Raw genomic sequence first — 15,761 nt, 5'->3', positions numbered from 1 at the left:
TAGTGAAGGCAGGGGGCTAGACTGATAACCTTTCAGTTCTATGAGATAGATACATCTCTCTCTCTCTCTCTATATATATATATTACACAGCACCACTCATGCCTCCCCACCCCACCCTGCTCTATTTCCTAAAGCAATTAAGGATACATTCAGGCCAACTTGTATACTATTTTATAGATAAACCATTGTAAGGATACATTCAAAATAGTTCTATATTGTTATATAGATAAGTCACCCACACACATACACATGTTCATACTTGTTTTTCAGCATTATTTTAAATCAAACACGCACGTATACACAGCCTAACTTAAAAGAAATCTAACAGTGTAAAATTGGTTAATACACCCGACTGTAGACAAAATGACTATTTAGTTTGAACTATTTTATGTAAAACAGTTGATTACTTTTGAGATAAGGATGCTGCTAATTCCCTTCAACACACAACACCAACATCCACCCATCCCTCCTCCTTCCCAAGACAATGAAGCATACATTCCAGCCATCTTGTATAGATAAACTGCTATAAGGATACACTCAAACTAGTTTTTTAGATAAGGCACACATACTTGTTTTTCAGCATTCACACACACACACACACACACCCCTGTAACGTACAGTGCATGAATACCTACATGAGGAACAAATAGTTGACAATTGGCTCTTCAGCATACCAGAGAAAAGGATAAAATGATCCAATGGTTGGAAATTGAAGTTAGATAAATTCAGGCCGGAAATAAGGCATCCATTTTTAACAACAAGTAATTTGCCATTGCAACAGTTTACCAAGGGTTGTGGTGGATTCTCCATCACTGGCAATTTTTAAATCAAGATTGGATATTTTCTTAAGAGATCTGTTCTAGGAATTATTTTGAGTAAGTTTATGGCCTACGTTACATAGGAGATCAGACTAGATTATCACAGTGGTCCCTTCTAGCCTTGGTATTTATGAATGTAAAGGAAATCTAACAGTGTAAACTTGGTTAATGCACCCATTGTAGCTGATCTATAGATTATGTATTAATTAGGGCTGTCAGTCAATTAAAAAAATTAATCATGAGTAATCGCACTGTTAAACAAGAATAGAATATCATTTATTTAAATAGTTTGGGATATTTTCTACATTTTCAAATATAGTGATTTCAGTTACCACACAGAATACAAAGTGTACAGTGCTCACTTTATATTTATTTTTATTACAAATATTTGCACTGTAAAAAACAAAAGAAATAGTATTTTTCAATTAAAACTTTAGAGCCTACAAGTCCACTCTGTCCTATTTCTTATTCAGCCAATTGCTCAGACAAACAAGTTTATTTACATTTGCAGGAGATAATGCTTCCCAATAATGGAAGCATTTCCTCTGGAATGGTGGTAGAAGCATGAAGAAGCATATGAATGTTTCGCATAACTGGTACGTAAATACCGTGCAATGCCGACTAAAAAAGTGCCATGAAAATACCTGTTCTCACTTTCAGGTGACATTGTTAATAAGAAGAGGGCAGCATTATCTCCCGTAAATGTAAACAGTCTTCTTTGTCTTAACAATTGGCTGAACAAGTGGACTTGTAGGCTCTAAAGTTTTACATGTGTATTTTTTTAAGTGCAGTTATGTAACAAAAAAAATCTACATTTGTAAGTTGCACTTACAAGATAAAGAGATTGCATTACAGTAATTGTATGAGGTGAATTGAAAAATACTATTTCTTTTGTTTGCCATTTTTACAGTGCAAATATTTGTAATAAATAATAATATGAAGTGAGCAGTGTCGACTTTGTATTTTGTGTTGTAATTGAAATCAGTATATTTAAAAATGTAGTAAAACATCCAAAAATATTTAATACTTTTCAATTGGTATTCTATTGTTTAACAGTGCGATTAAAACTGTGATTAATTGTGATTTATTATTTTAATCGTGATTAATGTTTTTAGTTAATCGTGTGAGTTAACTGCGATTAGTTGACAGTACTAGTATTAATTATGTTGATTACTTAAGGATTCCCAGTTGGCACTTTGATGGTAGGCAGATCCTTGTCTCAAGATCAGGCCCAGTATTATTAAAATTACTATATAGTTGTGAACCCCAGTGTGCACAGTTGCAACACTCACACTGTAGGAACTCTTCTATATTTACAAACAGTTTATTAATACATTTTGCAAAGTCACAAACACTCTACCCCATCAAGGTAGATAGAGAGACTACAGAATGTACATTTGAACATCTGTCTACTCACACCATCCCTTGCAGGACAACCTGAAATGTGAGCTATCATCTTCCTCATCACCATCACCTTCCTCCTCATCATCAGCAGCCATCATTCTGGCACCTCCCAAGGGCTACATCTCTCTCTCCTCCTGCCCACAGGCTTGGATGTAACTTTTATAATCTGTTATGCTGACACCACTATGTCTAATGCATATTCAGTAGCCTTCTTGTATTTCCTCATCCGACTAATGTTGAGGTGTCCTATATGTTACTATATTAATACATGTAACTACCATTTCAGCTCATGATCATACCCATCACCCCTTGTTTAAGTGGATTTGTGGTTATTATATCCATGTTCCTTGCAGTAGCACTTACTGGAACATCCTAACTCCTACTATTGAGCAGCTCTTCTTAAGCTTTGTCTACACGGCCACTTAACAGCGCTGCAACTTTCTCGCTCAGGGGTGTGAAAAAACACACCCCTGAGCGATGCAAGTTTCAGCACTGTAAAGTGGCAATGTAGACAGTGTACCAGCACTGGTAGCTACTCCCTTCGTAGAGGTAGGGTTTTTTCCCCTCGTGGAGGTGCCGCAACTATAACATTGCTAGTGAAGACACGCCCTTAGTTCCCAAAATCTAAAGGTAATTGTTAATCTATGCCAAGGGTTCTAGCCTACTTAACCACACTTATGCTTCAGCTAATGTCTTGTAGGATATAGGCCTGTAGGTTTCTTGCATTACAGCTGAATATAATGAAAGCAGCTAAATATAATGAAGGCAAGACAGTGAATATAGCAAAGACAAGCTAGCCCTATGGGCTACACCATGTACAAGACTAAATGCAGGCCTAGTTTAAAATAAAAAGAGCTAACAACACTTTTACTTTATTCCACACAAACTATTCCCTTGTTGTTCAGGTAAAATGTAACTCTTTCAAAATTTAAAATATGAAATGTAGATTAATTAAAATGAGTAATTTGGATTTAATTAATAACATAAAAACAGCAGTAGAGAGAAACCTCTAATTTAGTATTTGAAAAGCAGTAGATATAAACAAAATGTTCTTAAAATTCAGTGTGCCTTAAATGCTTTAGTAAATATTTTCAATGAGTAACTTATTTGGCACATTTAGCAAAATATAAAAAAGAAATTAAAAATCATGAAATACACATACACAGTAGCCCAGAATTTTAAAGGTAACATGGGGAAAAAAAGAGTACAAGGTTAAGAGTCGGAGCAGGTTGCGCAGAGGGGACTGAGGGACGCTGAAGAAAATTGGCAGCATGTGACCTCCAGAAGAAGAAAGAGGAGCGTCCATGTACCAGCAATGGAGATACAGGTGAGCAACCGTTTTCATGTTATCTTCACAGGTACTAATGTGGAGAGTGGAGTAGATGATACATCTGAGGGAAGGGAGCAGAAGGAGACTCCACCGATTCGAAGGCATGAGATGCACTGTCCTAGGGATGGCGGTTCCACGACCACCGCTCCCAAGAGAAGGAGGAGGGTGGTGGTAGTCAGGGACTCCCTCCTCAGGGGGACTGAGGCATCTATCTGCCGCCCCGACTGAGAAAACCGAGAGGTCTGCTGCTTGCCAGGAGCTAGGATTCACAATGTGACGTAGAGACTGCCGAGACTCATCAAGCCCTCGGATCACTACCCCTTCCTGCTTCTCCACGTGGGCACCAATGATACTGCCAAGAATGACCTTGAGCGGATCACTGCAGACTATGTGGCTCTGGGAAGAAGGATAAAGGAGTTTGAGGCCCAAGTGGTGTTCTCGTCCATCCTCCCTGTGCAGGGAAAAGACCTCGGTAGAGACCGTCGAATCGTGGAAGTCAACGAATGACTATGCAGGTGGTGTTGGAGATAAGGCTTTGGATTCTTCGACCATGGGATGGTATTCCAAGAAGAACGAGTGCTAGGCAGAGACAGGCTCCACCTAATGAAGAGAGGGAAGAACATCTTCGCAAGCAGGCTGGCTAACCTAGTGAGGAGGGCTTTAAACTAGGTTCACTGGGGGAAGGAGACCAAAGCCCTGAGGTAAGTTGGGAAATGGGATCCTGGGAGGAAGCACGAGCAGGACAGTGCAAGAGGGGAGAACTCCTGTCTCAGACTGAGAAAGCGGGACAACCAGAAAGTTATCTTAAGTACCTATACACAACTGCAAGAAGCCTGGGAAACAAGCAGGGAGAACTGGCAGTCCTGGCACAGTCAAGGAACTATGATGTCATTGGAATCACAGAGACTTGGTGGGATAGCTCACATGACTGGAGTACTGTCATGGGTGGATATAAACTGTTCAGGAAGGACAGGCAGGGCAGAACAGGTGGGGGAGTTGCGTTGTATGTAAGAGAGGAGTATGACTGCTCAGAGCTCCGGTATGAAACTGCAGAAAAACCTGAGAGTCTCTGGATTAAGTTTAGAAGTGTGAGCAACCAGGGGGATGTCATGGTGGGAGTCTGCTATAGACCGCCAGACGAGGGGGATGAGGTGGATGAGGCTTTCTTCCGGCAACTAGCAGAAGTTACTAGATCGCAGGCCCTGGTTCTCATGGGAGACTTTAATCACCCTGATATCTGCTGGGAGAGCAATACAGTGGTGCACAGACAATCCAGGAAGTTTTTGGGAAGTGTAGGCGACAATTTCCTGGTGCAAGTGTTGGAGGAACCAACTAGGGGCAGAGCTCTTCTGGACCTGCTGCTCACAAACCGGGAAGAATTAGTAGGGGAAGCAAAAGTGGATGGGAACCTGGGAGGCAGTGACCATGAGATGGTCAAGTTCAGGATCCTGACACAAGGAAGAAAGGGGAGCGGCAGAATACGGACCCTGGACTTCAGAAAAGCAGACTTTGACTCCCTCAGGGAACATATGGGCAGGATCCCCTGGGAGAATAACATGAGGGAGAAAGGAGTCCAGGAGAGCTGGCTGTATTTTAAAGAATCCTTATTGAGGTTGCAGGAACAAACCATCCCGATGTGTAGAAAGAATAGTAAATATGGCAGGCGACCAGCTTGGCTAAACAGTGAAATCCTTGCTAATCTTAAACGCAAAAAAGAAGCTTACAAGAAGTGGAAGATTGGACAAATGACCAGGGAGGAGTTTAAAAATATTGCTCAGGCATTCAGGAGTGAAATCAGGAAGGCCAAATCACACTTGGAGTTGCAGCTAGCAAGAGATGTTAAGAGTAACAAGAAGGGTTTCTTCAGGTATGTTAGCAACAAGAAGAAAGTCAAGGAAAGTGTGGGCCCCTTACTGAATGAGGAAAGTAACCTAGTGACCGAGGATGTGGAAAAAGCTAATGTACTCAATGATTTTTTTGCCTCTGTCTTCACGAACAAGGTCAGCTCCCAGACTGCTGCACTGGGCAGCACAGTATGGGGAGAAGGTGACCAGCCCTCTGTGGAGAAAGAAGTGGTTCGGGACTATTTAGAAAAACTGGACGTGCACAAGTCCATGGGGCCGGATGCGCTGCATCCGAGGGTGCTAAAGGAGTTGGCGGGTGAGATTGCAGAGCCATTAGCCATTATTTTTGAAAACTCATGGCGATCGGGGGAGGTCCCAGATGACTGGAAAAAGGCTAATGTAGTGCCCATCTTTAAAAAAGGGAAGAAGGAGGATCTGGGGAACTACAGGCCAGTCAGCCTCACCTCAGTCCCTGGAAAAATCATGGAGCAGGTCCTCAAGGAATCAGTTCTGAAGCATTTAGAGGAGAGGAAAGTGATCAGGAACACTCAGCATGGATTCACCAAGGGCAAGTCATACCTGACTAACCTAATTGCCTTCTATGAGGAGATAACTGGGTCTGTGGATGAGGGGAAACCAGTGGATGTGTTATTCCTTGACTTTAGCAAAGCTTTTGATACGGTCTCCCACAGTATTCTTGCCAGCGAGTTAAAGAAGTATGGGCTGGATGAATGGACTATAAAGTGGATAGAAAGCTGGCTAGATTGTCGGGCTCAACGGGTAGTGATCAATGGCTCCATGTCTAGTTGGCAGCCAGTTGTAAGTGGAGTGCCCCAAGGGTCGGTCCTGGGGCCGTTTTTTTTCAATATCTTCATTAATGATCTGGAGGATGGCATGGACTGCACTCTCAGCAAGTTTGCAGATGACACTAAACTGGAAGGAGTGGTAGATACGCTGGAGGGTATGGATAGGATACAGAGGGACCTAGACAAATTAGAGGATTGGGCCAAAAGAAACCTGATGAGGTTCAACAAAGACAAGTGCAGAGTCCTGCACTTAGGACGGAAGAATCCCATTCACTGTTACAGACTAGGGACCGAATGGCTAGGAAGCAGTTCTACAGAAAAGGATCTAGGGGTTACAGTCGATGAGAAGCTGAATATGAGTCAACAGTGTGCCCTTGTTGCCAAGAAGGCTAACGGCATTTGGGGCTGTATAAGTAGGGGCATTGCCAGCAGATCGGGGGAATGTGATAGTTCCCCTCTATTCGAGATTGGTGAGGCCTCACCTGGAGTACTGTGTCCAGATTTGGGCCCCACACTACAAGAAGGATGTGGAAAAATTGGAAAGAGTCCAGCGGAGGGCAACAAAAATGATTAGGGGGCTGGAGCACATGACTTATGAGGAGAGGCTGAGGGAACTGGGATTGCTTAGTCTGCAGAAGAGAAGAATGAGGGGTGATTTGATAGCTGCTTTCAACTACCTGAAAGGGGGTTCCAAAGAGGATGGATCTAGACTGTTCTCAGTGTAGCAGATGACAGAACAAGGAGTAATGGTCTCAAGTTGCAGTGGGGGAGGTTTAGGTTGGATAGTAGGAAAAACTTTTTCACTAGGAGGGTAGTGAAGCACTGGAATGGGTTACCTAGGGAGGTGGTGGAATCTCCTTCCTTAGAGGTTTTTAAGGTCAGGCTTGACAAAGCCCTGGCTGGGATGATTTGGTTGGGAATTGGTCCTGCTTTGAGCAAGGGGTTGGACCAGATGACCTCCTGAGGTCCCTTCCAACCCGGATATTCTATGATTCTATTATTCTAAGAGAATTGGTCTGGTTTTTTTAGGGACATTTTTGACAAATGTTTGAAATCTTTATTTAGTGATTCCGTTTTGTATTTGTTCTGTTAGTTTTCATACTTTCTTTTTCACCTTCCTCTGCAGCTTGGGGCATGGGTCACTTGCTGGAGGATTCTCTGCACCTTGAGGTCTTTAAACCACTATTTGAGGACTTCAATAACTCAGACATAGGTTAGGGATTTGTTACAGGAGTGGGTGGGTGAGATTCTGTGGCCTACGTTGTGCAGGAGGTCAGACTAGATGATCATAATGGTCCCTTCTGACCTTAAAGTCTATGAGTCTAGGAGTCATAAAGAAACTCTGCCTAACTTCATGAGGCATTATATTATCCCTTTTGTTATTCCAAGTTTTTTAATAATTTCTTTCACTGAGGGTCAGAAATAGTAAATAAATTACATTTACAAAGGCATCAGAAGGAATGTGTACGCATACTGGAACATAACTGCAAGATTGGTCACTTCTAACTGGAATGAAATACACTAACATAGCCAAAATGCTCATCTCTACATACTTAGTGATATTTGATAAAAGTACCTCAAAGGTAACAACAACTTTTGTTTGTTAGTACCCAAGACACATTTTGGATCCTAAAAGAACAGCAGCAATGAGCCATGATGAAATCTAAAGGAATGTTATGTGGGGGAAGGGTAGGCAAAACCCATTGTCTGGATTGCACAGTCACACTGGTGCAAAACTTCAAGCCCAAATTTGAGTGAGTGGCGTTGTAACTTTGTGCACCAGGTTGCAACATCACTCAAATTTGAGGTAACTACAAAAAGTTAGTGTTGAAACTTTAAAAGTTGAAGTTTCCTGAACAAAATTGTAGCCTGTGATCTTCTTACAGCCTTAACTATTTGTTGGAGTTTTATAAGGAATGTGGAGATATACCTAGCTCATAGAGCTGGAAGGGACCTTGAAAGGTCATTGAGTCCAGTCCCCTGCCTTCACAGCAGGACTGATATATTTTTGCCCCAGATCTCTAAATGGCCCCTTCAAGGATTGAGCTCATAACCCTGGGCTTAGTAGGCCAATGATTAAACCACTGAGCTATTCCTCCCCCCTTGTAAGAAAATCCAATATTTTTGAAATACTGCTAAGAGGAAGGAAATGTTCTGTTCCATTAACTCCACTATAGCTTTAATTATTTTGTGATTGGGAAAGCCTAGAATTCTCTGGTCATTAGATCCAGTCTACTGGGGACCAGTCTTATCTCTGAACAGAAAGAGTAGCAGTTTTGGTTAGGGATGGGTAAGGAACGGGTATGTTCCCAGTTCTTCTTGATATACTTCTCTCGAAATAAAGTTAAGGTTAAAAGATGGCATTTTCTGGGTCCACCATGACTCCAACTCAAGACTCCTATTCAAACACTCCCACAGACAAGGTATGTCTCCACTGCAAAGTTAGCCCAGGTTCTTACCCAAGTATTGTCTCCTAAACCACCTCCCATCCACACATAAAAATCTGGCATAGCTGGGGGTATGGGTTAGAGCCCAGATGCTGCTTTTACTCAGGCTAGTAACCAACTCACACTGCCCAGGTCCTGGCTACCGGTCCGGGGGGCTCTGCATTTTAATTTAATTTTAAATGAATCTTCTTAAATATTTTAAAAACCTTATATACTTTACATACAACAATAGTTTAGTTGTATATTATAGACTTATAGAAAGAGACCACCTAAAATCGTTAAAATGTATTACTGGCACGCGAAATCTTAAATTAGAGTGAATAAATGAAGACTCGGCACACCACTTCTGAAAGGTTGCTGACCCCTGGTCTAAACAATTTGAGTGCTTATAACCCCCCAGTGCCTTCCCACATTTCATCCTGTGTGCTCAGAAGGACAAACAAGTTCTCCCACAATTCACTGGTAAAGAATCAGTGTGGCTCACTGCAGCATAAAGAACTATGGGATATGCCAGAAATCATAGCATCACACACAAGGGAGTGAAGCACCAGTAAAGACCAATCATTCAGGTAGGGCTTTGCAGTGAGGCTGTTCACTCTCAGGTGAGGCTAACCCAGGTGTGGATCACTCAGGCTAACTCTGCAGTGAAGACATAACCACACTGTGCTCAGGGTGGCACCTTGATCCAGGGAGTACTTGCTGCTGGTATATTGAGAGCAGAATTTCAATAGTCTATTAAACTTTTCAAATTACTGTGACTGTGGTTACATAAACAATTGCATTTTTCCATTTGGTTAAGATGAGATTGCATTTTACATGGCTGCGTACACTTTGAAAACTCATGTTTTAAGAAGTGCACTGGCTCTTTCATTGTATTATAGCTACTCACAGAATCTTTAAACAAAATATAAATTTAACAGAATATTTACCTGTAATTGTGTGGTAAAGTGTGGACTGCCTTGCCTCATAGCTGTGGTATTATCTTGTACAATGTGTCCTAATCTTTATGGGTTGTAGGAAATTGCTTTCTGGCCATGAGTAAACACTTAGATATAAATAGCACCAACAAACTACTTTATTACGTTGGTGTTTTCATTTAATAATAGTTTCAAGTCAGGAACAAATTACAAAAAGTTATAAAGTATCTGAAATATTTTTAAAAAAACCAACTGGAAGCTGACATCTCAATAGAAATCAGAGCCAAAGCTGACAGATTTGATACCCATTTAAAGACCACCACAGATTAAAATATTCAGAAAGAACTCACTGATACCTTGTTAATAATGGTAGTGGAATAAACCAGACTTGTCAGAGTTCAAGGCCAGAAGGGACAACCCAGTCATCTAGTCTGATCTCCTGTATATCCCAGGCCACCAACCACACGCTAAACTCAAAAACCCAAATTAGACAAACGTTTTACAGCCCACAGGAAACTAGACTATTATGTGCTACAGGCAGAGAATAGGAAGAACTGAAGTATACCAGTGCAATGGCAGGGAAATGATTAAGTGACACATATCCAGATAATTCTGGCACGTGACCTGCACCCACACTCTGCAGAGAAAGGTGAAAAACTCTCAAGGTCACTGACAATCTGACCTGAGGGAAGAGTCCTTCCTGACCCAACATATAATGATCAGTTAGACCCTGAGCATGTGAGCAAGAAGCAGCCAGCCAAGCACTTGAGAGAGAATGATCAATGCCACCTCAGAGCCCTTGCCCCGTTCCCCCCATGTCCCCTCTCCAGCCATGGCTTTACCTGATGCTTCAGAGGAAGGCAATTTTGAAAAAAAAAAGAGAGTGAGACTATATTTGTGAAGGGGGGATCCCTTCCTCACCCCTGCAGGTGGTCAGCTGAAACCCTGAAGCATTGGATTTTAGGAATATAAGACAAAAGGGAAGTGAGCTCCAGTGTTGCTGAGCCCTGTTCCCTACCGTAACAAGCAACCCCATCCTGGAATCTTTCAACATGAATGTCAAAAAGGCTATAAACTGCAAAAGCCCAGTCACTGATCTCCTCACTTGGTTCCCTAGGACTTTCAGAGGGCATCTCTAGTTCAACCCACGCAGTTGGTCACATTCTGGACCTAATCTTCAATCATAAGAACATAAGAATGGCCATATTGGGTCAGAACAAAGGTCCATTTAGCCCAGTATCCTGTCTTCTGACAGTGGCCAATGCCAGGTGCCCCAAAGGGAATGAACAGAACAGGTAATCATCAAGTGATCCATCCCCTGTCATCCATTCCCAGTTTCCGGCAAACAGAGGCTAGGGACACCATCCCTGCCCATCCCGGCTAATAGCCATTGATGGACCTATCCTCCATGAATTTATCTAGTTCTCTTTTTTAATCCTCTTATAGTTTTGACCTTCACAATATCCTTTGGCAAAGAGTTCCACAGGTTGACTGTACATTGTGTGAAGAAATACTTCCTTTTGTTTGTTTTAAACCTGCTACCTATTAATTTCATTTGGTGACCCCTAGTTCTTGTGTTATGAGAAGGAGTAAATAACACTTCCTTATTTACTTTCCCCACACTGGTCATGATTTTATAGACCTCTATCATATCCCCTCTTAGTCATCTCTTTTCTAAGCTGAAAAGTCCCAGTCTTTTTAATCTCTCCTCATATGGAAGCTGTTCCATACACCTAATCATTTCTGTTGCCCTTTTCTGAATCTTTTCCAATTCCAATATAATTTTTTTGAGATGGGGCCACATCTGTTCTTTACTATAGTTTCAATCAGTTTGCCTGGTACTGAAGTTAGGCTTACTGGCCTGTAATTGCCAGGATCACCTCTGGTGCCCTTTTTAAAAATTGGCATCACATTAGCTATCCTCCAGTCATTTGGTACATCCTGTCCTGAGGTGACATGTGCCCAGTCAATATGGGTATGACATTATGCCTCATGTTCTTCAGAGAAATATTGTTATGATATGAATATGGCATAACTAACATATGTTTTATGCAAGATGGATCAGTACTTGGTCCTGCTAGTGAAAGCAGGGGGCTGGACTCAATGACCTTTCAAGGTCCCTTCCAGTTCTAAGAGATGGGATATCTCCATTAGTTCTATTAGTTAGTTCTATGTGAGGTATCATTGGAAAGGTTATGATTTACTGGATGTGATTATCCTATTAGAATGCATGTATCATTTCTGTATCTGAACTTAGGAATATGGACTGTGTATCAATTACATCTGGGGAATGCCCACCAGATAATAGGCAATCCCTGGGTGGGCCATTAGGAAGGACAATAGGATTTCGAAGATAGTAATCTCCCACCTTCCCAAGAAGCTTCCTGGGATGCTGCTTTAACACTGCAAGATCATGTGATCCTGTCACCTGGTACAGGATATCATCCTGAGCTGCTGGAAGGGGATGGGCATCAAACTAGAAAACAAAGGGTTCCTGCCATATGTATTTCCTATTTAAGGCTTGGTTCTTCTGCAGTACCTCCCTGCCCAAGAAGGAAGACTGCTGAAAACACCTGAAGAAACAAAGCAATTAAGCCAGGGAAGCATTAGGGGGGTAGGGACTGAGCCTAGGTGAGAAAGATCTTGCCTATGAAAGGAATACCTGGAGTTTTAAGCTGCAAGCCTTGCAGTTTACCCTCAAGAAACTCTGCAACCTGCTTAAAACAACATTTAGAGTGAAAAGTTATTATTTATAGCCAGTATTCTTTAGTATATTAAGTTTAGTTTGCGTGTTTTGTTTTATTTGCTCAGTAATCTGCTTTGTTCTGTTTGTTATCCCTTATCATCACTTAAAACCTACCTTTTGTAATTAATAAACTTCTTTTTTGTTTATTCTAAAACCCAGTTTGTGCTATTCATAACTGGGGAGGCGCAAAAAGCTGTGCATATTTTCCTCCACATTGAGGGGGGGAGCGAATTTCATGAGCTTACACTGTATAGATCACTGTACAGCACAAGACCATATAATTTTGGGTTTACACTCCAGAGGGTGAGTGCACCTGAGTGCTGGGCAATCCCCGAGCTGATTCTTCCAACACACAGCTGATTGCAGACTCTGTGTGATTCGTCAGCTGGGTGTCTCCCTACCTGTGTGTGCAGCAGAACAGGGTGAGGGAGCCCAGGCTGGTGGAACGAATGGGCTCAATGGGACCCCAGTACATCACGTGGCAACCCAGAGGGGGGTCCAACCCATCACAATGAGGATAGTTGAAATCCCCCATTATTATTGAGTTTTTTTATTTTTATACCCTCTCTAATCTCCCTGAGTATTTCACAGTCACCATCCTGGTCAGGTGGTCAGTAGGATATCCCTACTGCTATATTCTTGTTCTTCAAGCATGGAATTACTATCCATAGAGATTCTTTGTACAGTTTGGTTCATTTAAGATTTTTACTTCATTTGACTCTACAATTTCTTTCACATACAGTGCTACTCCCCCACCAGCATGACCTGTTCTGTCCTTCCGATATATTTTGTACCCTGGTATTACTGTGTCCCATTGATTATCCTCATTCCACCAAGTTTCTGTGATGCCTATTATATCAATGTCCTCATTTAATATGAGGCACTCTAGTTTTTTTTTTATTAATTATTATTATTTATTTTAAGTTTTAAAATTAGTTTTAATTTTTAGGTATTTTTCCACAGATAATGTTACAATTTCACGGTCTCATATATCATTTAGTCTACCAGAGCTAAATATCAGTGCCTTATATCTTTGTAAAGGTGGTGGTTGTGATGCTGGCAGGCTAGGTACAAACTCACTGAACCAGTCATACTTACCTGTGATTTTACAGACCTTTATCATATCCCCCCTTAGTCATCTCTTTCCTAAGATGAACAGCCCTAATTTTTTTAGTCTCTCCTCATATGTAAGCCTCTCCATACCTTTGATACCTTTGTTGTCCTCCTCTGAATCTTTGCCAGTTCCACCATATCCTTTTTGAAATGGGGCAATCAGAACTGGACACAGTATACAAGGTATGGGTACAGCATGGATTTTATATAGTAACATTGTGATATTTTCTGTCTTATTTTCTATCCCTTTCTTAGTAGTTCCTAACATTCTGTTAGCCATTTTGACCAAAGCTAGTGCACTGAGCTAAAGTTTTCAGAGAACTATCCCTGATGACGCCAAGACCTCTCTTGAGCTGTAACAGCTAATTTAGACCCCATCATTATATATGTGTAGTTCAGATTATGTTTTCTAATGGGCACTACTTTGCACTTATCAATGCTGAATTTCATCTGCCATTTTGTTGCCCAGTCACCCAGTTTTGTGAGATCCCTTTGTATCTCTTCGCAGTCAGTTTTGGGCTTAGCTATCTTGAACATTTTTGTATTATCTGCAAACTTTGCCACTTCACTGTTTATTCCCTTTATTTTAATAAATATGTTGAACAGCACAAACAAGGATGTCCTTTTGCCATGGGGATTGTCAGCAGTCTGGTGGCCTACATGACAGTGGTCTCCAGGGCTTAGGGGCAATGAGGGAAGGCACCATCACAGAAGGAATCCTCAGGGCAAGGGTGAAGGAGTAGTGATATTTAGCAAGTCTGGGCTGTTTTGTATGGTGTAGACTCCGTGTTTTGAGTGTAGACCAGGTGTAGGTAGCTCCTGTTCGTTATGCCTGACCTGCTTTGGAATTTTTATAGCACTATACTCAAAACTCAGTTTCTTTACATTCATTTCAATGTAACTTAGATTTTTCCCTTATAAATATGTAAGCAGAGTCAGGATGAGCTCTACCCTGACATCTGGTGGTGAATTATGGCGAGTGTGGAAAAGAACTCCAGGGGCTGATCTTGTTTGCATAGGCACACCCACTCGCCTGGCATGAAACCACAGCAACTCAAAGTGGTTACTTTGGCTGGTGTGGGATCCCCAGTTTCTCTGTTATTGGGGCAGGAAGAATAAAGTTTTGTTACCCTGATTCTGTGAATCAAGGCCAGTGGAACTGTTGTATGACAGAAGGACTGAGTGAGTCATTCACCATTACCTAAGTAGCATTTGCTTGTCAAGGGGCATGGGTTACAAAACCCAGTGAATTGAGAGAGGATGGGGACAGGTATTTTTACCTGATGGTATGCTCTCTCTCTCTCTCTCTCTCTCTCTCTCTCTCTCTCTCTCTCTCTCTCTCTCTCTGACTCTCTGACTCTCTGAGGGGGTTGAAACACCAATTGCACTACCTCCTCTCTCCACTGTTGAATGTCAGAGCTAACTTTGATTCCCTTAGGAGTCTAGTTACAGACTGCTGAGCTGAGTTCACTTTGGGCCAATAGTGCACCAGCACTGGGGCTCCCCTACTACTAGCTGAAATCACTAAGAGCTGAAATCACTGAGGTTGTGTTAACTAGTGGGGGAGCCTGAAGCTATATTGCTAAGGTAGCTTAGCTTAGCGGGGGTGAGCGGAGCGGAGCGGCTGGAGGAGCAGCTAGCAGAGCAGAGCCTTGTGGGAGCGGCCCAAGGGACGGCTGGAGCGGAGCGGCTCACAGGTCCGTGAGCGGAGCGGAGCAGTGTGGCTCACAGGTCAGTGAGCGGAGCGGAGCAGCGCAGCTCACAGGTCGGTGAGCGGAGCGGCTCACAGGTCGGTGAGCGGAGCGGAGCAGCTGCCAGAGCAGTTCGTGGGACGGCAGGAGTGGGACTGCGGGTGGAGTGGAGCAGTTCGTGATGAAGGCTGCGGTGGAACCCCACGGAGAAGCAGCCGGTTGGCCTCGGATCACGTAAGGTGCCCCTTAACACCCTGCTCACCCCCCCCCCTTTGAACTCTGGGGCTGCACTGATCATGGACAGAGACTTTGGGGGGTTGTTGGACTTTTGGGACTTTTGTGATTCTTGGGTTGCTGGACCCAAGAGACTTTGGGATTGGTGGACTTTTGGGACTTTGGTGATTCTTGGGTCGCTGGTTTCAAGAACCAACGGGAGAGGACACGGCCCAATTTGCTGGGGTGGGTCTTCACTCATGGTTTGGTCTAAGAACTCTAGTTGTGGTGTTTTTCCAATTTAATGCTGATGTTGTTTACCTCATGTTATTAAACATTTTCTGTTACACTCAGACTCCGTGCTTGCGAGAGGGGAAGTATTGCCTCTTAGAGGTGCCCAGGGGGTGGTATGTAATTGTCCCAGGTCACTGG

The sequence above is a fragment of the Malaclemys terrapin genome, chromosome 1 (assembly GCF_027887155.1).
Source record: "Malaclemys terrapin pileata isolate rMalTer1 chromosome 1, rMalTer1.hap1, whole genome shotgun sequence".
Classification (NCBI taxonomy): Eukaryota; Metazoa; Chordata; order Testudines; family Emydidae; genus Malaclemys; species Malaclemys terrapin.
This window is presented reverse-complemented; position numbering follows the sequence as displayed.